We start from the raw sequence: 26,577 nt of genomic DNA, 5'->3' as shown, positions 1-26,577 counted from the left end.
AGGCATTAACCAACCAGAAGTCAGAGGGAGGTGTGTCCTTCCTCAGCTTGCTGGAGTAGTGAGCATGAAGCTGGAGTTCTCATGGACCTGTTCTAATCCCAGTCCTGTCACTGACTCTCGGTAACCTGAGGCAAGTCACAAGCCTCTGGGAGCCTTGGGTCCAACAGGTCCAAATGGAGAGAGCAACGCCTGGAGAAGGATATGGAGGTTAAGCAAAATAACAGACCCATAGCACTAAGTTTATGGTTGTGTGGGAAGAGTCCACCCACAGCGGTGGGTGTCTTCATCCCATAGGTTGATACTGCAAAGATCTGCTCACCCGGCTTCTGTGACTCTCTTGAATTCCCATCGTAGGAGCTTTGTCTTTTAAGATGCTGATCGCTGGGAAACTACAATGTAGAAAGAAATACATATGAGAAGTGGAAGGGACCAGAAGCAAATTCCTACCTTCATGTCGCTTGACACAGCTGGGTGAGAAGTCAATCTCACCTTCCTTCTGATCCCAAGCTGCCAGGAGAAAGTAGGCTGAGACTGCCATTTGGGACATTCTGAGGTTGCTTAACAGCTTGAAGAGAAGGGGTTACCTGGTGGTGTGATGAGTATGGGAACTTCGTTGTAGGTATGGGCACTTGCTCCCCAGCTTCCTCCTCCCACCAACCCGGGCTGGCCCCCTAAGGAATGATGTCTTCCCCCAGCACGGCTGCCCTTGGCTTTGCTTTCTGCCTACCCTGAGCCCAGCTGTTCACAGCCAAAGCCAGCTCTGGCTCCTGGAGGGAAGCAGATTTGAGCATGCAAGACCATGCCTCCGCATCCTTCTCTCCGAGCCTCATTACGATATTGTCGATATTCCCCGCAAAAGGGCATCTCTCCCGACGCCTTCGCGTTTTTTATTAATGTGCGTGAAGGCAAGTCATGCCTGATTAGCATGAAGACAATTGCTGCAATCCCTCCTGGAGAAGGCTCTCCCAGACTGCGTAGGCGGTTTAATTTCAGAGAGCCATTAATTGGCAAAATTGCTTAAGCAGCTGCTCTCTGTGTCATTTCAGGACCACTTCGTGAGAAGCAGAAAAGGGAGCGGGAGGGAAGGGAGTCGGCTTCCCTGCAGGCCAGCCTGCCTGGGCGCCAGCGTTCACACTCACCTGAGCAGATGGACACAGTCTGTGGGAGGGCCTCATGGCGGCCCTGGGCATCCCACTCCTTTGTGTCCTAGCTCATATCCAGCCCTTCCTTTGGCCCTTACTCCTACACACACACCTCCAGCCTCTCTGCTGCCTTTCTTCCTCTAACCACTTTCAGCCAGAATGGAATTCCTACCCATCTGCATCATCAGCTTTAGTGTCAACTTCTTCTGGAAGTTTCCAGGGTCAGCTCCTGGAAAGACTCTCTCCTTTCTTATAAAAATTTATTTTAATTTGAGGATAGGTGTTTTGTTTTTCATGTGTGTCTGGTTACTACTTATATGTCTGATGCTCACGGAGGAAAGAGGAGAGTGTTGGATCCCCCGGAACTAGAGTTACAGATGGTTGTGAGCCACCATGGGGGTGCTGGGAATTGAACCCAGGTCCCCTGGAAGAGCAGCCAGTGTTCCTAACCACCAAGTCATCTGTCCAGCATGCCCCTTTCTTTCTGACTCCTTTGTATCAATGCTTCTGCTCTGTCCTGGGTCAGGCTGGACTGTGGGCAGGGATTGCCAAGGTTAGCTTTGATTGTCAATTTCACCCAATTTAGACACTAGAGAAGAGGGTGTCCGTGGGTGGTTGTTTCTATTGTGTTGGCTTCATGGGGGCGGGGACAGTTCACTGAGATGAGGACCCATCCTGAATGTGTGTGGCACCATTCATGGGCTAGGCACTGGGCTACAGAACAGGAGATCCAGCCGAGCATAAGCCAACAAGCAACAAAGGACCCATGAATGTATTCTCTCTGTTCTTGACTGTGGTTGTGTTGTTTCAAGTTCCAGGCTCAATGACCTCCCAAAATGATAAACTGTATCCAAACAAACCCTTCTACCCAAAGGCACTTTTGTCACAGCAACAGAAACCAGGACAGGGGTCTTGGGTCTGTCATCTCCAGCCCTGAAAGCTTGGGTGGTGCGTCTTCAAGCTGCCCATTATTTAGCAAGCACATAGCAGGCATTGATCTAAGGGGAAAGTACAGGGCTCATTAGGGGAGAGAGGGCCTGCTGTGTCATGTGCTGATAAACCCCTGCAGATGTTCTGAGGAAAGAGAGGAGAAAGATGGCACACCCAACGCATGAGATCTGAGAAAGCCGGGCAGGGAAGAAGCCTACCTTGAGCCTCAGAGGAGTCCGGCAAGGCTAGTGATTGTTGTATTGCTAGAATTTTCTCCAACGTGAACAAGCAGAAAGAAGTAGAAAAATAATTGTATGTGTGTCTGAATATGTGTGCTGTGACATATAAATCTTGGAACAAACATGCTTTGAAAGAAATGTTCAGGGCTGCAGAGATGGCTCAGCAGTTACGAGCATGGACTGATCTTTGCAGAAGACCCGAGTTCAGGTCCCAGCACCTACATTGGGTAGCTCACAGCTACCTGTAACTCCAGCTCCAGGACATCCAATGCCTTCTTCTGGCTCTGCAGACCCCTGCATGCTCACATTAAAAATAAAACCCACATATAAGCACATAATTAAACGTAAAAATAAAATCTAAACAAATCAATTGTTGGGCCATAGCACGTATGAGATAAGGCACAGAAATATGTGCCTCACTAAATTTTCTGTTTGTCTTACTTATATCCACCCCTAAGATGAAGTGCTCATATATTCCTAACTCCCCAGAAAACTCTGGCTTAGACGTTGGAAGCACTCACTTACACCAGGCCCCTTCACTTGACCTTGTAGCTCTCAGACTTGACCATAGTGTGTAAGGCTATCACACAACAAGCTTTCAACAAATCTTCTTGTGACCATCTCTAGCAAGGACTGCTTGTTGCTCACCACAAATCCACTTCCCCAATCTTTTACCAGAAGAACCCAATTTCCATTGGATGATAGAAATCTGTTAAGTTAAAAAACCTGCATTTCCCAGGTCCCATTCCAAGCATAGTCAATGACAAGCCAGAGAATGCTACTCAGTAAGATACCTGGGAAATCTTTAACAGGGCTTATTTGTCAAGGAAACCTCTTTCCTTCTATTGCCAGGTGTGGGGTATAGTTGGAAGGTCAACAGCCATACAGGGCCATCAGACTGTGGTCATGTCATAAGCATTGAGAAGCAGGAACGGACAACAGAGTCTAAGTCACCAATAGTATCCTGAAGCCTGTGTGTAAGCACCAGACTGCCCCCCACCCCCGTTCTCATCCTCCACCCACAACCCCTATACCCATCTCTGCATTGAAAGAGGTCACTGTGCTTAGAGCTCCAATAAGACATAAGCAACAAGTGCATGTCAAGGCACCATGCAGACAGACGGCATTCTGGGAAAACAGGAAGGAGGAATTGAGAATGACCAGGAACAGTTCTGAAAACTGGGGCAACTATAAGAAACAGAGAAAGGGGTAAAGAACTGTCAGTATCAGTATGTAGAGGATAGCATACTAATTAGATTAGGTTCCTGTAGGCCAACTTAACAAAGATTAAGGGACACTCTCCTAAAACATTATTGTCTTAGCTTGGGTTTTATTGCTGTGAAGAGATACCATCATCATGGCACCTGTTATAAAGGACAACATTTAATTGGTGCTGGCTTATAGTTCAGAGGTTCAGTCCATTACTGTCATGGCAGGAAACATGGCAGTGTGCCAGCAGACATGGTCTTGGAGCATGAGCTGAGAGTTCTACATTTTGAACCAAAGGCAGCAGAAGAGGACTGTCACACTGGGCATAGCTTGAGCACAGCAAACCTCAAAGCCTGCCTCCACAGTGACATGCTTCCTCCAACAAAGCCACACCTATTCCAACAAGGCCACACTTCTTAATAGTGCCGTTCTTCATGGGCCAAGCATTCAAACGCATGAGTCCATGGGGGTCAAATCTATTCAAACCACCACAGTTGTCAAGCACTAGAATCCTGGGGTCTTTCTACCTTGCTTCTCTGTTACAATTATTGTGTTTCTCGTGGTCTGATGTGATTGCTTGGTTCCAGACACTACACTTAGTATCGGGATGAAAGATAGAGTGGACATTGGCCTAAGGTACACAGTGTCTCACCACAGAGATACATTGTGAAGGAGGCTACAATTAACTGTAGCTCTTCCCATCCCGAGGTAAGATCTATTTCCTCAACTCTGAATCAGAGCTGTACTGTGAGTTCATGCAGTGGGGATGGCGAGGAATCTGAGACCAAGGAGACTGCAAAGTTTCTATACTGTTCTCCTTCAGAACTTCTATACAAACCTGAGCAAACTCATAGACGATGAGGATCCAGGGAAGAAAACCCCAAGACTCTCCAGCCAACAGGTACACAACCACGAACCATCCAGGCCCAGCCAGATTCCTGCCAACCCACCAGCCAACTACAGAAGTGGAGGCACTTTCTATTTCTGATGTCATTTCCTCAAACTACAGCTTCATTGCCCATCAATAGACACGTGGTGCAGCTGGGGATGGCAGATGAGAACTCAGGGACTGTCTGGGATTGTCTGGGGCTGCCTGGGGAGGACTCTGGAGGCTAATGCCAAGGTTATTCTTGAACATGACCTTACTGATGTTTACGAAGTGCATTAGTTCTGAAATAAGAGCCTCTTCCAGAACAGAAGCCTTCCCAGAATGTCCTAGTATGGACAGTTCGAGAAGACTCAGAGTTCCAGGAATTGTATGAACGGCAGCAAACCTCTCCTCTTTTGCCTTGTGATGTGTGGACTCCATTGTCAAGGCCCTAAGAGAGTAGGGTGAAGCTAGTCCACAAATAGGAGGCCAAAGGTGACCCCAATATGCAGCCTGGACACACTCTAGCCTTGGCCACACACTCAAGTGATAGGAAAGTGTCAAGCCATCCTGTGCACTGCACACATAACAGCTCAACAGCATATACTCCAACTTCACTTCCTGACTCATCTTCTCCCAAGGAACTACATTTCCCAGGTTCCCTTGCAGCTGGCTTCCTGTAGGTTTGGCTAATAGGAGGGACTGATGGGAGACTGGAAAGTGAGGGGAGAGAGAAGGCACCTGCGGGCTTCTGGAACTGCCTCCTGGAGCTGCATACTTCTAGGAATATTCCTGCAGGCTGGCTGGACAGCAGGTCCCAGGTTCCTGGGTGGTTACACCAGGTATCCAGGCCAGGGTGAGGACTCCTGGGCTACAAGTTTCCCAAGACACAACCAGCTCTCTTCATTTAGTTACTATGCAGCATTGAGCCTTGGTAACTGGTTCCTTGTGTTATACTGAACTATCTAGAACAGTTTCGGAGTTCCTATCTGACCACTGACAGAGGATGACAAACATCTGGGGAACTTGTGACTTACCCTGTGAATCCTTCAATTAACTGTAGGCCAGGTCATCACAGTGTCAAGAACCCCAGAAACCCCAACTACCTTACCCTCACGTCATCAGATCCAGATCAGAACTTCAGTTTCTTCTCTTCTGCCCTGACTGGTCCCACACTCAACATTTCTGTTCGACTCTTTCCAACTTCTCCCCAGGTGAAGGCACACCCCTCAGCTCAGGGCATGGTCATGTGTTGGACTTTCCCCACCAACTCCATCCCCGGTCATTTCTACTTCTCTCTAGGGAAGTGATGGATGGATGAATTTGTATACAGGATCATGGGATGTCACTCTCTTCCTTGAGGCAACTTGTTTCTTCATTGAGACCTCACCTGGGCCACCCCAAACAGCTGCCCAGCCTGTCTACTGAGGTATTGACCAACCATATGGCCCCCCGTTTGGAGCTGAGCACCCTATGTGTTCAGCTTGGGAATCCTGCCTTTCTAAAGTACAGTGGTTAAACGGGAGGAATACATTGGTAGACAGAACTCATTGTGAGACGTCAGGATCCTAGAGACCATTGACAAGACTCTCTGAATCCCTTTCCTCTCTTGAAAACTCACCATAAGTTTGTTTGTTTGGAGCAAAATACTTTTCAACACCTGTGCTTTCAGAGCTCTAGATCAACATGCGGATTTCTGCGGGGGACTTGGGGGAGGAGACGACAATGGTGACCGTGGGCAGGTGGTATCCTAGGGTCTGTTGGGTCTCTCCGTTCTCTTCCCAGATGGGGTTCCCCTGGCTTCAGCTCAGTGCTGGCTCTTCGAGATGCCAGGTGGAATCCCAACATTTTTCCTGGCAAGTGCAGCCTGGGAGCAGACGCTCAGCACCTTGTTCCTGGCGGGAGAGAACGATTCTTGATTCCCCTTTCCAGAAGCCTCCATCCCTTCCCCGTGTACACACTGTGTCAGCCTGTCCCGGGCTGGCGAGAATAAACAGTGTCATTATCCCTCTGTTGAGCGCTGTACACCGGATCCATGCCACTTAAGACACCAGATAAACGGCTTCTTCGTTCCATAATGAAAGGAATATTTCATTTTGCAGAGCTGAGGAGCCGTTTATGGGGCACCAGAAAACATTTATCCTGTGTTTTGGTGATAAACGGATCTGGAAGTTGGTTCTTTAGGTAGTGGCTGGGGTGTGATTCAGTGTTCTCTGAAGCTGGTGTGGGGAGGAAAGGGGGAGTGTGGGATATGAAGTCTGAGGGGCACGAGGCCCCCAAATACCCTTTCCATTTACTGCGTTGACTTGTTGGAGACATCAATCCTATTGGGTGCCTGCTGCTGTTATTCCCAGTTCACGGCTGGGGAAACTGAGGTAAGGAATGGCTTTGGAACTTTCCCTGGTTGTAGGGCCAGCATCTGGTAGAGCTGTGTATTAAAATACAAGCAGTCTGCCTCCAGAACTCACTTCCTTAAATACTGCCAGAAATCTGTTCTTAACCTAAGAAAAGTCTAGAACATAGAATAGACCAAGAGGAGATGAAGGGAGGGGTGTAGCTTATAAAAACCAGAATCATCCTCCATCTTGGCACCTGCTCTGTTTTGCTACAATGGCTGCGGGTCTGCAGAGAGAGAGGATGTGAGGGCCTTGCCACAGGGTCCCTTTAGCTTGAAGGGATGACACCCACAGTCCTGGCCTCTGCTGTTCTAGACTGTGGCCCTGCACAGGGCTTTATTAGCTGGCTCCTACTCATGACCTTTATCGGGGACTGGCAGAACAGAAACGCAAACCTAGACCTGCCCTCCCCCGTCCTGAGCCTTGCCTGGAGTGTCGGCTTCATCCCTTTCCTTCCTGCCTCCTCCTGCCATCAGCCAGACCTCACCTGCCCTGTGCAGAAGCAAGAGCTGTTCCCAGGAAGAACTAGAAATGGCTTGGATGAACATTTAGTGACATCTCATTCCTGCCAAAAACAGACAAGCAGGGAAATGTTGTGTAATCACAGTAACGTGCCCTTCCTTATTAAACCCCAGGCCTGCCATCTGCTGCAGAGACAGAATAACAAGACAAACAAAACAAAATAATACCCAAAGAGGCAAAAGCCACACACACACATACATACACACGCACATACACACATATACACAGACACACAGACACACACGCGCACATGAGAGACAGACAGAGTAATAGCACTGAGCTCATGGAGTTCATCTTTCTGGGTGTCTGCATGGTGCAAGCATGGAAGAATAGAGGGTGAATTCCTTCCCAGCCAGAGGCCCTGGGCTTCAGTCCCACCCACACTCCTGCAGCTTCTTGTGTTAAGCCAGTCCCTCCCCTTCTCTAGGCCCTCGGATAGTAACGAGGTTTCCTGAGCTGATGTTGGCACACGGGCTTGCATGTTGTGCTGGTTGTTTGTTGTTTGTGCCAACTTGACTCAAGCTAGAGTGGGCTCGGCTCCCTGTGGGTGGTGCCACTCCTGCACAGGTAGTAAAGGAAGAGCAGGCTGAGGGAGCAAGGAAGAGCAAGACTGTAAGCCGCACTCCACCATGGTCCTTGCCTTGACATCGTGAATGGACAGTAATTGAGACATGTAAGCCAAAAAAACAAAAAACAAAAAACAACAACAACAACAACAACAACAAAAAAAACCCTTTCCTCCCCAGGTTGCTTTGAGTAGGTGTTTTATCAGAGCAATAGAAAGCAAGCTAGATCATGTGCCTGTGGAGGGCAGAGGACAGTGTGTGCGTGCGTGCGTGCGTGGACAGCAGTGGCCAGCCCAGGGTGTTTTGAGGCAGGCTCTTTCTGAATCTGAAATTCTTGCTCAGCTAGATTGGCTAAGCAGCAAGTCCCAAGGATCCTCCTGTCTCCGTCTTTCTAGCGCTGGAATTACGTCATCACAACCAGTTTTTCATGTGGGTTCTAGGGATTAGAACTCAAGTCCTCAAGTTTGCTCAACAGGTACCTCGCCAAACTGAGCCATCTCCCTAGCAAGGATAATCCTTTAACATCCTGATCAAACCAGAGACCGGGCAGCTAGGACTCAGTCTCCTCTCACTCCTGTAACAGGTTGTCATCAACCTGGCGACTCCCAGCTACATAAATTTCCCCTGCTCAGCTCTGGAGGTCGGAATCTTGAAATGAGTCTCATTTGGCAAAAGCCAAGGTGTCACCAGACTGCTTTCTTCTGTAGGATGGAGCCCGGGGAAACCCATTCTTTGCCTATTCTAGCTACCAAGGTGGCCAGAATTTCTTTGGCTCAGGGCCACACTTCTGCTTTTGTCTAGAGAGCGGCCTCCTTCTCTCCTGCAGTCAATCCTCCACCCTTTGTTCCATTCACTGTGGGGGGACCAGGATGCGGAGAGCCGCTGGGATTCTTAGTCATCCTATGTCAAGGTTGGAGCATATTGAAGGAGTTGGATGTGTTTGTGGAGGAAGGAGGGGATGCTTGCACAGCTTGTCCAAGAGGGCATCACTCCCCAAGCAGAGAAAACAGAAACTAAAACAATAAAATTGGTTGAAACTAGTATATTTTTACCAGCCACGAAACATGGGATGTTTTTGCAATTTGAAACCTTGGAAATCTATGTATCTTACAACTAGTAATATGTCAAGACATAATTAGCACGGCCTTTTCTCATGAAACATAAAATAATGCTGTGACATCAACGAGACACAATGCAAAGCGAATATGGCCAGAAAACTTTTATAAGTTAAGTACCCCTTTCTTCATCGAGGAACTTAAATGTCTAGGTTCATATTAACATAGTGGGAGCTAAGTGCCCTAGTTGCTGCTTGGGAAAGAGGTGTCCAGCATAGCAAATTTCAGATTTAAAAACAAAACAAAACAAAACAAACCCAACAACTAAATAATGGTGTTTAATGAACAACGGCAACAGCAAATGGCTATGACGTGGCTTTTCATAGTCTGCAGCCAAACAGCTGTGAGCTAGCTCCTCAGTCTAGGACTAGTGAGGGGTCTCTCTAATCCACTGTTCTCTCTCTCTCTCTCTCTCTCTCTCTCTCTCTCTCTCTCTCTCTCTTCTTCCTTCCCTCTCCCTCTCCCGCTCTCCATCTTCCTCTTCCCCTCCCCCTCCCCCTCCCCCCCTTCTCACCCCTCCCCCCTCCCCCCTCCTTCCCAAGTATTGTCCTGGACACGTGGGGGAAGTAGAACTTCCTAAACAGGAATAAGCTCCTAAGCCCCAGCCACCTCGTTTGTGAATCCCAGCCCTTCTCTGAAAATCAGGGAGGATGCCCATGTTAACTCTGCAGGGACAGTGTAGCAGTGCCAGGTCTGATAGGAAGTACTGCCCATGTGATGTCCAGCATTCACTCCATCAATATGACTCTCGCAGCCCTTCCCTCACTCTTCCGGAACTTCAGTCATATCTCCACTTACGTCCCTCAAGGTTGCAGTTAGGTCTTTGACCCAGTGAATACTTCCTCCCTCGTCTAGGGCTGAGCAAGCCTTTAGCGTGTTTTTGTATGATTGGGAAATAAAGAATGGAGCCTGGTCTACATAGCAAGTACCAGGACAACCAGGGCTACAGAGATAGACCCTGTCTCGAAACAAAACAAAACAAAACAAAAATCAAAAGAACGACAGCAAAATTCCCAATAAATGCACAGACAGATGCATTCAAGCATGAATAGAAGGACGGGTTGACCAATGCATGCACAAATGCATGAATGGATGCAGAGAGGGGCACACACACAAATTCCAGAATGGGTAGATAGATGACTAGACCAACACACGGCATATATATATACATTGGTACGTGGATGGGTGGAGGGAACTATTTAGAAGTCTTTTGCTCTTGAATCATCAAAACAGGCTAAAACAGGATTCCCCTGTGACTGCTGTTTGAAGTCATTGAGGTAGCGTTGCATTTAGAAGGCTGCGGCCAGTCTATCCAATATCACAAATGAGTAAAAATGGCAAAGTCCCCCAAAGTCCAGAAATCCAGATGGGTGTCTGCTTCTGGCCAAACACGCATGATATATTCTTCTTAATAAAGCCAGGCTCATGTCCTCAAATTATCTAAGGAATACATTTGCCCACCCACAGCGGTGGGGGAAGCGATTACTTATTAATAAGGCAATAGCTAAATCTAATTATATCCCCATCAGAGGCAGCTGGTAATAAAACCCGGCTGGTCTTCCAGAGCTTGGTGACCTCGCTGACCTCAAATCAAAGTTTAAACCATCCTTCAGGTTCCCATACACCCCCAGCACACCTCCCAATTACGAGCACCCTGGTGCCTCTGTCTGCCAGGGGTCAGAGGTCGCTGCATGCACTAGATGGCTGGGAGCTGGGATGGGACTTTAGAAATCTCATTATCCTGTTAACCATACATTTATCTGACAAGATAAAAGAGACTAGGTGACCAAGCTATCATTAAAGATTAATAGAAAGTATAAAAAATTCAGCTGCAACGACCATCGCTGTTTAGGGCTTGTGATCGGCCTGACAGGGTTATTAATCAGGGAGCCAAAAAGATTTAGGTCTTTGCTCTTGATATTTTTCTATTTTTATTTTCAGCGTTTTTTCCCCCCTTTCCTTCTGTCTTAAGTCATTACCTTGTCTCCTACCACCTCGAACTGGAGGTCAGAGGAAGCTACTGTTAATTGGTTCTTCTGGTTATTTTTTCTAAATCACAGCCCACTGGGTCAATTATAAAATTGCCAGGACTCTGAAGGATGCTGATGGACTGGGACGGGGATTCAAGCCGCTTCCCGGCGCTCCCCCCCACCCCCAGTGCCAGGCCTGTTTGTTGGCAGGGGAAATCGATATGTTTTTAATTTAATTCAGTCCTGGAAGGCACACCCAAGCCCCAAGACGCTTTCTCTTCATTCGCGATTCCATTTCAATTTTACATGAAAAGATTTTCCAGCCCACGCCTGCGGAGGCATCAGAGGGCAGGATCCTCCTCCTCATCTTTTTTTCAGGCATAGGGAATCTTCTTTATTCTTTCTGATACTATCTCTTAGCGCCCACCCACCCCTACTGCCCTGCGTCTCCCCGCATCCTCCTCCCTTTTGATCATAAATCAATGTCTTTTTCCTGGGCAGCCCTGAGAGACGCCAGCCCAGATGAAAACTGAACTGACCCTCCACCACCCTAGGCCCAAGGCAAAGAGAAGGGGTTGCGGGGAGAGGATGTCCAGAGTCCCAGAGCGTTCTTGGACTCATGGAAGCTCTGACAGAAGTCTGTGCTGGCCAAAGCTTTGCTGGGTTCTGGGACCAAGCGCTCCAGGACTGAGCTCTGGGACGTTCATGCAGTTTTCCAGAGTTCTGCACTTCAGCCTGGTGACATCGGTTGAGTCCACTAGCCTGGCTGAGCGGCTGCCATGGTTGGATAATGGGGACCCCCTCCTCCCTCACTGACAGGCTGTTTGAAGATCAAATGGAATCCCTAAGAGCAGTCTATTGTAATCGCTTCCTGCTGCATTTCCGCTTTCTCCCCAAGCCATTAAAGCTAATCTGATAGATCAATTAAGGGTAAAATGTGATTGACTGACCTCTGGATAGCTGCCAGGGTTCAAGGACAACATTCTATTCCAGTGTAAGCATTGTGCCCCTCATCCACTAGGATGCCCTCCCTCCAGAGCAAGCATGCTCATGCCTACATGGTGGTAGTGAGCTGTGTAAATCTTCCCAGAGGAGGCGCTGTTCTTACCTCCAGGATCACAGCTTATCACCTATGCCAGTGATTATTCTCATAAAGGTCAAAGGTCAGAGTTGAGCACATAGGGTAGGGCTCAGGATTCAGCCCAGGAAGGAAGCCAAGGTATGTGGAACAGAATGAAAAAAAATCAGGAAAAGAAAACACAGATTGGAAAGAGGGGTTCAGACTAGGTCAGGAGAAGTGGCTCAGGCTGTATACTGAGAAAAGTCCTTCAGACCTTTAAAAAGACGTGTCTGCAGCTCTGAGGCTCAGGGCCAAACCCAATGGTTTCTGGGTCCGGCAGCTCTAGACACTGTAAATCAATCTGTCGACCCAGAGCTGGTGAGTATGGTGTGGAAAGAATGCTTCCTTCCTCTGGAAAGCCACACGGGCGAGGGAGAAGCAAAGTGGGTTGTGGGGAAGACGTTAAGCAGGACCGAAGCATGGGAAATGTCACATTTCTGGACACGAATGTCCAGGGACATCATGCAGAAAGCAGGGAAAGGAGGAGGGAGGAACTGACCTAGGAGCCCTAGGGAGGGTGGCCATGCACCTGTCCAGGGAAGACTCAGCCAAGGCCATGCCGTGACAATAAAGCTAGAACAGCAAGCCTAGGGAGACCTGGATGTGGCAGCAGAGAGGCTGGATACTTGATCCGCTGACTAAGTGATTCCATTTTATCTCTTCATCTCAGTCAAAGATCCATCCCTGCCTAGCAGGGGGTGGGGATGCAGGGAGTGGGGGTTCAGGGGGCTGGGGTGTTGGGGTGGCCACTGTCAGGACACCACAGTTGCTTCTTACCTTTCTCTCCCACCTCCTCTCACTGCCCCCAACTACAAACATGTGCCATTTACTTTGGAAGCTCTACTGGCTAGTGATTTAGTAGGTGTGTCTCTGGGTCATAATCACAATGGAAGACGTTCCCTTAAGCAATAGGGCTCACTGTTGGAAGATTAAGCATTTGGGAAACACATCAGGAAACAGAATCTGAGATGGGCATTTAAGCAGGCCTCACAGACAGACTGCATCATCAGCTGCCTCCAATACCTGGAGGACTCTGGGGTAAGAAAGGCATTCTGGAATGGGATGTGCATCCTGGGGGCTGTGGGTGCCTGTGTATAGCTTTTGTCTCTTTTTTGAGTTGCTGAGGTTAAAGCAGAAGTGTGTCTTGTGAGGAGCCTACTGTGTCTACGTAGGTGCTTTGCACATGCTCTTACATATTCTTTAATTATCAACAGGGTAAAACAATTATACCATGGGAATTGTCAACTCTGTGATCAGGCAGTTTTCTCTTGTCCTTGGCAAAGCTAGTCATTAAACATTAATTGGCACACCCCTAATTTGGGCAAGCATCTTCTCTTCTATCTCGAGCTCAACTCATTGGGGCCATGCTTACGTAGCTCTCAATTCCCTCCCCATTAACTCCCTCCCCAGCACCCCCTCCCCAGCATTCCCTCCCCAGCATCCCCTCCCCAACATCCCCTCCCCAACATCCCCTCCCCATTAACTCCCTCCCCATCATCCCCTCCCCATCATCCCCTCCCCATCATCCCCTCCCCATTAACTCCCTCCCCAGCACCCCCTCCCCAGCACCCCCTCCCCATCATCCCCTCCCCAACATCCCCTCCCCATCATCCCCTCCCCATCATCCCCTCCCCATTAACTCCCTCCCCAGCACCCCCTCCCCACATCCCCTCCCCAACATCCCCTCCCCATCATCCCCTCCCCATCATCCCCTCCCCAGCATCCCCTCCCCATCATCCCCTCCCCATCATCCCCTCCTCATCATCCCCTCCCCAACATCCCCTCCCCATCATCCCCTCCCCATCATCCCCTCCCCATTAACTCCCTCCCCAGCACCCCCTCCCCACATCCCCTCCCCAACATCCCCTCCCCATCATCCCCTCCCCATCATCCCCTCCCCAGCATCCCCTCCCCATCATCCCCTCCCCATCATCCCCTCCTCATCATCCCCTCCCCATCATCCCCTCCCCATTAACTCCCTCCCCAGCACCCCCTCCCCAGCATCCCCTCCCCAACATCCCCTCCCCATCATCCCCTCCCCATCATCCCCTCCCCATTAACTCCCTCCCCATCATCCCCTCCCCAACATCCCCTCCCCATCATCCCCTTCCCATCATCCCCTCACCATTAACTCCCTCCCCAGCACCCCCTCCCCAGCATCCCCTCCCCATCATCCCCTCCCCATTAACTCCCTCCCCATTATCCCCTCCCCATTAACTCCCTCCCCAGCACCCCCTCCCCACATCACCTCCCCAACATCCCCTCCCCATCATCCCCTCCCCAGCATCCCCTCCCCAGCACCCCCTCCCCAGCATCCCCTCCCCACCATCCCCTCCCCATCATCCCCTCCCCACATCCCCTCCCCAGCACCCCCTCCCCAGCACCCCCTCCCCACATCCCCTCCCCAGCATCCAGGATGTGTGTTCCTGTTCTCAAAAACAGAACTCCATTCTAGGCAGTTGGCCCCTGGAAGAAGAGCATCATAGTGAGGCTGCTCCAAATAGGATTATTCTTCAGTGTGTGTGAGGACATTTCTGTGTACATGGGACTTCTGTGTGCTTGTCTCCAGCAATCTTGCCCAGGCTGGCCCTGCCTGTGGAAGAGGGAACAGCGGGGATGGTTTACTACTGATGTAGTGAAGTGAAGTGGCCCCAGCCCTCCCCAGATCCCTGAATCTTGCACAATGGAGGGGGGGCATAATTGAATAAGGAGTACTGTAATAGAAAGTTCACCATACCTGGCAGTGCAGCCCAGTGTGGATCATCAGAACTGGTAGGGCTACAGGGGCCATCTAGTTCACCTCATCTAGACAGAGGAGAGCAAGAAGCAGGTGAAGTAGCATGCCCTCGGGGTGTCCTTGAATCCATAGGTCTGTGACTGGCAGTAGAACCATGACTGTCAGGGCACTGGGTACAGTGGGGTCTTTAGAGATAGACAGACTCAACCACAAGTCACTCACAAGGCAAAGCTCTGTGACCCTGAACTCATACACATCCATGGCTTCAAAGCCCTTGCTTGGGTTTGGATGCTAGTAGTCTGGACCAAAACTTGACTGATTCATGCTGGAGTTGAGCGGTAGCCCTTTAAGAACTGAGTGGATGTTGGTGAGTTCACGCCTTGTTGGTGTGGGAAAATGAGTTCTTGCTCTCCCCAGAGGGAGCCAGTCGTAATTAGACGGGGCCATCTCTTATGTTCTTCTAATTCATGCTCACGCTTCTTCCATGAAACATTCGCCCAAAGCCAAACAGATACTGACACCGGTGTCTTAGTTACTGTTCTATTGATGTGATGAAACACCATGATCAAGGCAACTCTTTTTAGAAGAAAGCATTTAATTGGGGGTTTGCTTACACTTTCAGAGGGTATCTTAGTTAGGGTTCCCATTGCTGTGATTAAAACACCATGACAAAAGCAACCTGGGGAGAAAAGGGTTAATTTCATTCACTCTTCCATAGAGCAGTCCCTCTGTGAAAGCAGTTGAGTTGTGGCAGGAACCTGGAGGTAGGAGCTGAAGCAGAGACCATGGAGGATTGTGGCTCACTAGTTTGCCCCTCACGGCTTTGCTCAGAACTTCTTTCTTATAGAAGAACCCAGGACCACCAGCCCAGGGTGGGACTGCCCACATCAATCACCAATTAAGAAAATGCCCTACAGCCTGATTTTATGGAGGCATTTTCTCAGTCAAGGTTTCCTACTCTCAGAGGACTTTTTTTGGCCTAAAACTGGTCAACACAGAGTCCATGATCATCATGGTAGGAAGCAGAGAGGCATGGTGCTTGAGTAATTAACTGAGAGCTCTGCATCCTGATCTGCAGAAAGCATGCAGAAAGAGGAGACACTGGGTCTGGCATGGGCTTTTAATACCTCAAAGCCCACACCCAGTGACAAACCTCCTAATCCTTCCCAAACAGTTCCACTAACTTAGAACCAATCATCCAAACATATGAGCCTATGGAGTCATTCTTAATCAAACTACCATAGGATGTTTGCAGAGGTCCTGACTAAGTAAACTTCATTCCTTTTAAAATTACCCTGACTTGGGGAATTTTGTTACAGCAACGGAAGATGATCTCAACCAATAATACTGAGAGGCAGATTCATGGTCATTATAGGCAAAAGGACACATCACCATTCTTATCTCAGTGACTGGTCTTTTCACATGTCAGTCTCAACTGCGTTTGTTGAAGAAACAAAAGTGAGCTCTTGTCTCTGGACCTGGCTTTTCTTGGGCCAGGCCTCAGTTTCCCCATATGAACACTGGTCTTTATGGGCTCAGTGGCACCCCTCTGAATCCTGCACCGCTGCCACCTTACTCTTCCAGATATTTGATTATTTATTTATTTATTTATTTATTTATTTATTTATTTATTTAATTTTTAGACCAGGTCTCATGTAGTCCAGGCTGGCAATGAATTCCTCCTTAGCCAAAGATGGCCTTGCATTGCTGATTCTCCTGTCCCCTAGGACTGCAAGAATCTCCCACCATGCTTAATTTATGTGGTGTTGAGTCCAAGCCTCCTGCCTGCTAGGCTGCCACTCTATCCAGTGAATCACTTCCCCAATCTTTACTTTGGGTACTTCTGATCTGGCTGTCCGGCCTAAATTGCAGGGTCACTAAGCATTTGAGAGAGCTTAACATGTTCATCTGTTGGCCAGGCTGGGAGACTCCTGGGCCATGACCTGGTGCCTATACAAGCCTATCTGTCACCTGCAGAGGAAAGGGCTACTTCTTGGGTCCCATCTAACTTCTAAGAGCACTCTTCATGCCTACCTGAGGCAGCTACTGAGAAACAACCTACCCCTAAGCCAAATGCCAGAGTCATGCCGATATCCCTATGGCTGCTATTCCAGCCAACAGAGTAGGCAGCGTTAGAGAGGCCTTGGCACCTAGAAGCCAGTCCCTAGTAGATATAAGACAAAGCAGAACAGGGTTTCAGGTTGCCTGCACCCCATCCCACAACCTTTAGGGGTCTAGGAAAAGAGAGGGATGGGGAAATATTTTCCTACACCTTCTGCCTGTTATATATATGATAACCCATTCCATGTCTTCTTTTTTTTTTTTTTTTTTTTTTTTTTTTTTTTGGTTCTTTTTTTCGGAGCTGGGGATCGAACCCAGGGCCTTGCGCTTCCTAGGTAAGCGCTCTACCACTGAGCTAAATCCCCAGCCCCGCATGTCTTCTTTATAATAACTTCAGTTGCTCAGTTGAAGGTCAGCCAGGGATCCTGTCCTCCCTACGGTCACTTTGTCCTTTAGGAGTGATATCATTTGTACTGGTTAATACACCTTCAACAGACCCACCGTTATAGGCTGTAGGTTTGTGCTATTTGAAGAGGTTTTGGAGAATGATTCAATTGGGCAAGGTCGTGAGGGTAGAGCCTTGCAAGATGCAAGCAGTGTCCTTGTAAGAGTGGGCCTAGTTCAATTCCCCTCTGCCTGTTCACAAGGTGGGAGAGGGCCCTCACTGGAGGTCAGCGCTGCTGGCTGCAGAGTCCAAGTCTTCAGCATCCAAATCCAGAACCCTGAGAAACTAATGTTTGGTCTTCAAGCTGTTCTACTGATGGGTTCTCTTACCACAGCCTGGACCAGCTGAGACAAGAGGAATCAGCCACCCACTTCCTCCACACACCCGTTTCCATTTGTAAGTGATGACTCCACCTCTCCTGTCCATGCTGTGGGTAGACTGGGCCCTGCTGTTCCCAGAGTTTCACACATGTGTCCACATTCTGTCATTTTAATATGACTTTGTCCTCTACAAATTTCATACTCAGGAACCCCGCAATCAAGTTACCTGAATGAATAGTTCTCACATTTTGAGTGAGTTTAGTATTCTGTGTTAGTTTGTTTTCACAGCATTTCTACGCCCTGTGTAGCCAATGGACCCCAGAGTGGCCTTACCTGGTAGAGTACCTTGCAGGGCTATCAGGTTTTGTTTAGGAGACTTTGAGGTGGACTAGGAAGGACTCCCAAGTGTTTGAGGTCTTGAGGTGGGTGAGGGCAGGCAGTCTGGTGTGACTGCCCCTCACGTCGGAGACAGTTTGGTATCCAGACTCCAGGCCAACCTTCGCATGGGGCCGTAGCCACCATAGACTCAAGAGCCTCAAGACTTATAGCACTCCAAGATGGTCCTGAAGGCCTTGACTTGCTGCCCTTGGTACCTTCTCTATATTTTCTTTCTTACTCACCTCTCAGATAAAAAGCCTGCAGTCTCTATCCCTCAATGTGGTTCCTGCTTGGCCAAGAAAAAGAAATTGCTTTCTGGACCATTCCACACCAGAAAATTAAAACAAGCTAGCCTACCTTTGGCCTTCCTCCTATGTAGCCCTGTGCCTGACCCTTCCTCAGGGCTTCTCCAGAGGGATAGAGGAACAGGAAGCCCCAAGAACTCTGAGAGGCTGACGACTCACTGAAGGCCCAGAGGGTTGAGAAACATGAAGGCATGGCTTTTGTGCTGACAGCCTTCACTGCATACAGGGCTGGGGCAGAGGTGAGACCGGAAGATGAGGAAGAGCCTGATGAGCAGGCAGAGCCTGAACAAGCCTGAGGGAAGGCCCCACAAGGCCTGGGAAGGAGGGGTAGGCTGGACAGCTAAGTGCTTTTGTGTGAGGGATCTCCTGCTCTATCTTCCAAGGGCCTCTGTTAAGCACCACTGCATTTCCTCGTTGGTCAGATAAGAAGCGGACGTGAGCAACACTTCCGGCCAAGCTGATAATCCGTGTGGGGCCTGTACTCTCAGGTCCTGGCAGCCAACCCCACACTAGTAAAAATGCTATGAGAGCAGTTAACGAACCTGATTTACCTCGCTTTCCTCCTCTCTTTAAAATACATTTTAAAATATATTTGCTTACTTATTTAATTATTAGCAGAGTTTCATGTAACCCAGGCTGGCCTCTCACTGCTGTGTCACCAAAGAGGACCTGGATCTTCTGATCTTCTTGTCTTCACCCCCTAAGAACTGGGGTTAAAGGTCTACACTAGTGCAAGTGGTTTATATGGCGCTGGGGATGGAGCCCAGGGCTCTGCATCCACTGAGCTACATCCCCAGATCGCTTTATTCTAATGTCAGGTCTTAGTCTGTAGCTTCAAACTCTCCCTCCTTCCGCTTGAGCCTCCTGAGTGATGACATTACAGGTGTGGCACTTTTAAGAGGAAGAGAAACCTCAGGTAGCCAGGACCTCTAAACTCTTCTCATGTCACAGGCCAGAGCCATTCTGAGCACCAAAGTGGCCTCTCTTGAATGCACTCTGACAGAAGGATGCCTGATAGAGAGGGTCTCCAGGAAGTGAGGGGCCCCTGGAGGCAAGGACAGCAGCTGTGACCAGACTCGATCCCTTCTGCTCTCCCTGCAACTATGGAGGGCGGAAGGGGCAAGACCTGCGCTTGGTGACACTGTCTGATCAGCAACTTGAGCAGAACTTAATTGCTTCCCTGAACTTGAGAAATATCAAACGGCATAAATAATCGTGCTTTAAATTATTAATAAAGGCATTTACATCTCGAGTTTTGGAGCATGAAAATTAATTTAATTTCTTATGCTAAACCTGCTGGGGAAGCACTCCATTTCAGGATTTGGAGATGCCAAGGGCAGAGAAGAAAAGGAAGATGGGGTGTGTGGTGTCTTGGGCATTTTGTACTGAAAAAAAATTCTCAAAAATTAGTAAGAAGGAGTGGGCAGAAAGGAAGGGAGGAAGAGAGCTCTTGTGCAGACTCAGGTACCCTCTGCCCTTGTCACCAAGAACACGGGGCTTAGTTAGCCCTTCTAATTCCAGGGATCCTTACTGTAAATGAACCTTAGGGCTCTGGCGAGCCTGGCTTCGTGCGGAGAGTTCCTGGCTTTCAGAGACAGATATGGTTCAGCTCAGGATGAAATGGGTTCATCTGGTGGGCTTGGGAAGTAGGCCCAAAGCCTCAGCTGGCATCAGGGGAGCAGCCGGAGCCCCATAACCTGCCGACATTCTCCCCTTTGTTACTTTTCTTCCTCGGTCTCCTGCAGCAGATGCTCAACTGTCCCTAAGTCTACATCCCAAGGAAGCCACTTCTTGGTTGAGGATCCTGGGCTCAGATTATTTCTTTTGAGCCTCAGTCTGTTCTGTTCTGTAAAATGGGTGTCGGAAGGCTGGCTCACAACTGCACAGACGTAACCGGCTGTTTAAGGATGGCTAAGCTGATGGGATGGAGGCTCAGTACCAGGAAAGATAGGAGGAAGAGGATGGAAGACTTCCTTCCAGACCCTGGGACTGATCAGACCTTTGAGATGAGCAAGCTTGAGAAGTCCACAGCTTTGAAGATCAAGGGCAGGCGTTGGGCTATACGTGGAGCTTGGAAATGAACTGTCACCCAGGCAGAAATAAACTGCTTTCCCTCCTCTGCCCTGAAGATTCTGTTCACACTCTGAGAGGGAGGGTGGTCTCACAAGAGCCATGCCACTGGGGATGGACACAGACCTGGGCTAAGAAGAGGAGAGGAAGAGCCAGGGGTTTCACACAAGATGGCTGCCCAGGCCTCCAATCTACAGAAACATAGGGCTGGGGAAAAGCCTTGCTCCCTGCACCCCTCTGGCTGGATGATTACAAATAGACCCGACTGCTCTGGTCCGAGACTAGATGCCTGAATGGCAGCCAGGGTAGATATGGACTGAGAGAAAGGCCGAGGGTAGATATGGACATTGTTGTGGTACAAAGCACAACGGGCCAACATGGTTCCACATGGAAAGGTTTAATGAGAGAAGAGTAGAAGAGGAGAGGAGTAAAGACTGACCATGGGCACATGGAAGGAAGCCAGGAGGGGAATGGGGAGAGAAGGGACAAAGGGGAAGAGGGCAAGAGAAGAGAAAAGCAAGAGAAGAGAATGAGGAGGGGGCAAGCAGACCCTTTAACAGTGAGCCAGGCATGCCTGGCTGTTGCCAGGTAACTGTGGGGGCTGAGCTTAGGCAGAATACCAGCAGACACGCGTCTGGGTCGTTATGGATGTCAATCCTTAACTTTGCCAGATCTTCAAGGGAGTCGGGAATTTACATTCCGGACTTTCACTCCCAAACTCACTCAGACACATCATGACGAAGATCTTCATTAATAAAGATCCCACCTTCCACCATACACCCCCGGGCATGTTTCCACACCTTACTCACCCAAGGCCTAAGACCCTGGCAAAGTAGTCCCACTTTACAGCAAGGTAAATCAAGACCCAAAGGAAAATGATGTGCCCCAGATGGTACGGCTTGTAAATCGTGAGTGGAGATGCGCAGTGGGTCCTGTGACTGAGCCTTCCGATGGAGCAGGGGTCCGTCTGACTGGAGGCTAGCCCTTGGCATTTAACACAGCCACCCTGCTGTAGAGCTTCCTCCTAGTTTACGGTTTCTCAATCATTTGTTTTTCCAGCTTGGTTGAGGTGTAATTGACAACGCTTGTATAATTTGAGTTACGAACATGATCCGCACAGGGGAGTGAAGGCCATAATCCGGCTAATTCATTTCTCCATCCCCTCATCTCCTGTCATATCAAATCTGAAATCTGCACAATTAACTATAGTCTTCATGCCACTCATTGACCCTCCAGAACTTACCATGTAACTGAAAATCTGTGTCCTTTGACCACCCCTCGGCCTCCCTCACCGAGGGTCCCTGCCACTTTCTTGTGCTTCTGTTCTTAAGACTTGGACTTTAGAGCCCACAGACAGGTAGGACCAGGCAGTACTTGGGTCTGTGCCTGGCTCCTTCTCCTTTAGCTTCTTACAACCCTCCAGATTTGTCTGTAGGTCTCTCTCTCTCTCTCTCTCTCTCTCTCTCTCTCTCTCTGTGTGTGTGTGTGTGTGTTTGTGTGTGTGTGTGTGTGTGCGCGTGTGTTATGTTTTTCACTCTTCCCCTGCTGATAACTATCAAGGCTGTGAAAGCTCCAGTGAGCCTAGGAATGTCTCCCTCTCGTTTCCTTTGGCTAGCTATTCAGAAGCGAGATTACTGGTTCCTGTGAGTGCTGTTTCTAAGTTTTGGAGGAAGCTACATACTATTTTCCGTCAGCCAGCCCTCTGTGTAAACAGTGACAGTTGCTGGTGTCTTTCAGCTTTGGAGTGTGCCACGCGCAGCCTAGAACTGTGTTCTTTGCCTCCTGGTTGTTAAGAGCCGTTGCTCTCTGGTAGAGGAGAGTGCGGTTCAGAGAGTCCAGTGCAGAAGCTTTCATTTCAATGAGTACAAAACTCAGGACTCCAGGGGCACCCCGCCAGCCGCAGTCCCCACTGACAAGTCCCAACTTGAGCATCTTTTACACAGACTGGAGACACTCAACTTACAGAGTCCTGTGGACACCAGAACAGGCCACAGAGCCCCTGGTTCAGGAGTGGCCTCTCAGGATGAGGGATGCTGCTTGGTTAGTGGAGTCCCTGCCTAGTGTGTACAAAGCCCTGGTTTGGGTCCTAGGAATCATAAACAGCATGGTGGTGCTTGGGCAATGAAGGTAAGAAAGAGTACCAAAAGCTCAAGGTCATCCTGGGCTACAGAATCGGTTTGGGGCCAGCCTACTCTGCATGGAGCCCTGTCTCAAAACAGCATTTTTTTGTTTTTTTTTGGGGGGGTTGTTTTTCAGTTTTTTGTTTTGTTTTGTTTTTATTTTAAAACAGTGTTTCTTTATGCAACAGAGCTCTGTCTGTCTGTCCTGAAGCTTGCTCAAACTCACAGAGATCTGCCTGCCTCTGCCTCCTGAGTACTGGGATTAAAGTGTCCAGCAAGAAGTGAGTTCCCAAAAGACATATGTTCCTTTTCCTAGACCCCAGGGTTTCACAGCCCAAACAGGAATAGGGCAGAGAAGAGGGGACTGACCACCAAGAACACAGTGAGAGGGGCCAAGCTCAGCAGTGGGCAGGAATTGCTGCTGGCAAACACATGTGTCCCTCTAGCAGCAGCAACAGCAGCAGCAGCAGCAGCAGCAGCAGCAGCAGCAGCAGCAGCAGCAGCAGCAGCAGCAGCAGCAGCAGCAGCAGCAGAGTGGAGCCCAGAGTCCCAGTTGTTGTGGGAATATCTAAAAGGAATGGGGGCTAGAGGATGGCTCAGTTGGTAACATGCTTGCTTGCGACATGTCTTAGTTCCTTTCTTGTTGCTATAGTAAGACACCCTAGCCAATGCAATGCAAGGGAGGAGGGGCTTACGTTGGTTTACAGTTGCAGGGGCACACAGTCTATTGTGCTAGGATATGCATGGCGTGGGAGAGGTTGCTGTCACACTGCACCTGGTTTCAGGAAACAGAGAATGAACAAGAAGTGGGGCAAGGTTATAAGGGCCCACCCCCAGTGGCCCACTTCTTCCAGCAAGACTCTACCTACTAAGGGTTCCGTGACTATGGTACCAGTTTAGGACCGAATGCTCAAACACACAAATGTATGGGGAACTTTTCATAGTCGAACCACGGTGCCATGTAAGCATAAGGACCTGAGTTCGGATCCTCAGCTCCAAGGTAAAAGTGTGGTGCATTATCGCTCATCTTTAGTCTAAGGACTCTCATGAGGTCAGGGGTGGAGACAGGTGATTCTCTGGAGCTCCCTGGTCAAAGTGACTGAGGGAGACACCTGATATTAACCTTTGAACTCTACATACATGTATACATGCACATAAACATATACGTTATATATATATACACACAATTAACTAATGATAAAATAAATGTATAAGGGAATTGAGATACTTTATCTCTTATTTATTCGCAGCTCCTGGCCTCCCTAATTATCTTTGAAAAGACTAGATTATAACACCATCTTTCAAAAAAATATATCTTAAGGGCTAGAAAGACTGCTCAGCAGTTAAGAGCACTTGCTGCTTATGCAAAGGACCCAGGATACACACACACACACACACACACACACACACACACACACACACACACACACTCTTCACCTGAAGGACAGATACCCAGGTTCCATTCCCAGCACCCGTGTGGCAGCTCACTACCATCCTTAACTCCAGCTCTATGGGAAGCAGCACCCTCTTCTGGCCCCCATGTGCACTGCACACATGTGGTGCACAGACACACAAGACACACACTGAAAATAAAAATAAACCACTTTTTAAAAAACGTGTTGTAAGTAAAATTTTCATCAGTGTTTACTAAACACTCGTGTAACCTCGGGCAGAATTTATGATACCTTGTAGGTGGTTGATTTAACATCCATCTTTAGGTTTTTATGGCAACCCATGGCCCCTCTTCTAATTATAGTATGAAGTAAACATTTATGTCCGTTTTATAGGCTGTGGAGAGCAGCCTGGTATTTCACACCACTTCGGATATTTATGGCAGCTGCTCCTTTTGTGACACAAGGTCACTGCCTTGATTCAGGTGTCACCGAGACAAGTTGTCTGGCACACCGTTTGTATTTGCTGCGTGGCCATTTTGGACTGATGCCCTTCCATCTCGGGGATCATCTCTAAGGTCACCATTAGCAGATAGTGTGAGCGGCTGCCGAGTGCCAGGTGTGCCCGGATACATGTGGAAGCTGGGATGGGAAATCATATTTTCTCGGAAACAGTTTTAACAATGTGTCAGAATGTCCAGAGGCCGAGGAAGTAGCTGTTAGTAAAATGATGGCTGTGCAACAGGGGGTGAGTGTGATCCCCAGAGCCCTCATGAAACAAAAGCCAGGTGTGGTAATGAGCACTTGTAATCCAGGTACTGGAGAGCCAGAGACAGGACCATCCCTGGGTCTTGCTGGCCGGTCAGTCTAGCCTAATTGGTTACTGGGAGATTCTGCATAAAAAAATCAAACAAACCAGGGTGGTTAGCACATGAAGAATGGTGTCCAAGGTTGTCCTCTGGCATCATGTGCACACCCACACATGAGGATGCACAGGTGTGCACACACATAAAACATGCAAAGGCAGCACAGGTACTTGTGCTCATGTACACACACACACACACACACACACACACACACACACACACACACACTTCACCTGAAGGACAGATGGTCTGGGCTACCTCTCAGCTTCTATGCCGTCCTTTGGTCAGAGGGCAAGAGACAGTAAGAACCAGGACCTACCTGCTGGTTTCCCAAGTCCTCAGCCTAGATTTTGATACCATGAGCCCAGCCCTCAACCACCCTGCCTTTTTTTTCTTTCTCTCAGCCCAGCTTCTGGGCCCAGCTCTTCTCAGTGTGGGGCTGTGGGTTGTGGATAACTGGTCCCTGCCTATGGCGGTGAGTAAGTCACCTCAGTTTCCTTAGCTGTAAATTATGGGGACAAATACCTCCTCCAGAGAGTTATGACACTGCACGAGAGCCATTTGTCAACTGCGAAGCCCCTCAAGGCTGTTAGGCACAGAGCTCAGTCATGTGGTCAGCAGACAGACCGCTAAGTGTATCCGTTTCTCTCAGACTACTCATTGTCAGCCTGCAAGCTCAGCAGTCAGGGCACCGAGACAGGAGAATTGCTGCGTATGCCACATCTGCCTGGGCTACGCATAGGTAGTTCCAGACCAGTCTGGGATGCAGTGTGAGACCCTGACTCAAAACAAAATAAAACATAACAAAGACAACAGAATCCAGTCTCTCCATGGAAGGGGTCTCACATTTCAGAAGTGAAGCTGCAGAGTCCGTCGAAGGTCACCCTGTCCACAGATGCTGCCCTGCTCCTGGATGAAGATGGGGCACTGCTCTTCTTCCTGGAAAGGAGCCAGACTGGGCTACAGAGTGGCTGCTACCTGGGGTTGGGAGCCCAGCAGCTCTGGGTCCACAATAGGAAGGGAGCAGAGAGCATATTCAAAGCCTTTCTCCCCCTCAGCCTTTCCCAAATGGACATCTGGCCTCCCGAACTGGCCTGACACATGGGTCTGTTCCCCTGGCCAGATCCCGAAGGGGAGAAAGACTCCATGCCAAGCCCCTTGTTTTCTCCCTGGTCTGACGCAGATTAAGTAGAGCGACACCAACCCCTGCTTTCCATTTTGCTGTATCAAAGTTCCCAGGGACAGTTACTACACAGAACCCCACAACCACAGGGGCAATGGGGTGGGGCAATCAGAACAACCCAGACTACACAATTGTTCACCGCGCTCTGTATCATCCTGGGTCCCTGTCCCTCCAGGCAAGTGTATGCATCTTGTACCCACCCCCATACCCACTTCCAGTCCTGTGGGAGGCCCTGGCACTGAGTTTAGAACCTGCCTGCTGCAAAGCACATGAGGCCAGCCAGTGGCTTCCTCCTCCTTACCTTCCCCCAGCTTTCTGCTCCTCTCAGAACTCCAGCACCCCTGCAAGCCCCACAGCTCCCACAGAGCTTCTGCAGATCCACCCCCAGCAAGAGGGATGTGTTCTGAATCCTTTCACTGTCTAACTCAAGGAGGAGGAGGGAGGAGGGGAGAGAAGGGGGAAGGAGGAGGGGGAGAAGGGGAGAGGAGGAGGGGGAAAGAAGGAGAGAAGGGAAAAGGGGAGAAGAAAAAAGGAGAAGAGGAGGAAGTAGGGGAGGAAGAAGTAGAAGAAGAGGAGGGGGGAGGGGGGAGGGAGAAGGAAGCTTGGCAAAACTTGCTTAGTGGG

The 26,577-nt window shown here is 49.3% G+C and overlaps 1 long non-coding RNA gene across 1 annotated transcript; it reads right to left on the bottom strand.

Annotated features, from left to right (window-relative positions):
* Positions 1-14,587: 14,587 nt before the first annotated feature.
* On the bottom strand, positions 14,588-25,705 carry LOC102551127 (uncharacterized). Its single transcript, XR_015627288.1, has 3 exons — positions 25,617-25,705; positions 14,815-14,882; positions 14,588-14,670 (listed from the first exon to the last, which is right to left on the bottom strand). It is a non-coding gene; the product is annotated as an uncharacterized LOC102551127 (long non-coding RNA).
* Between the last annotated feature and the right edge of the window lie 872 nt (positions 25,706-26,577).

The sequence above is a fragment of the Rattus norvegicus genome, chromosome 8, assembly GCF_021556685.1.
Source record: "Rattus norvegicus strain SHRSP/BbbUtx chromosome 8, alternate assembly SHRSP_T2T, whole genome shotgun sequence".
Lineage (NCBI taxonomy): Eukaryota > Metazoa > Chordata > Mammalia > Rodentia > Muridae > Rattus > Rattus norvegicus.
Note: the sequence above shows the minus strand (reverse complement) of the source record. Positions and strands in the feature narration are given on the sequence as shown.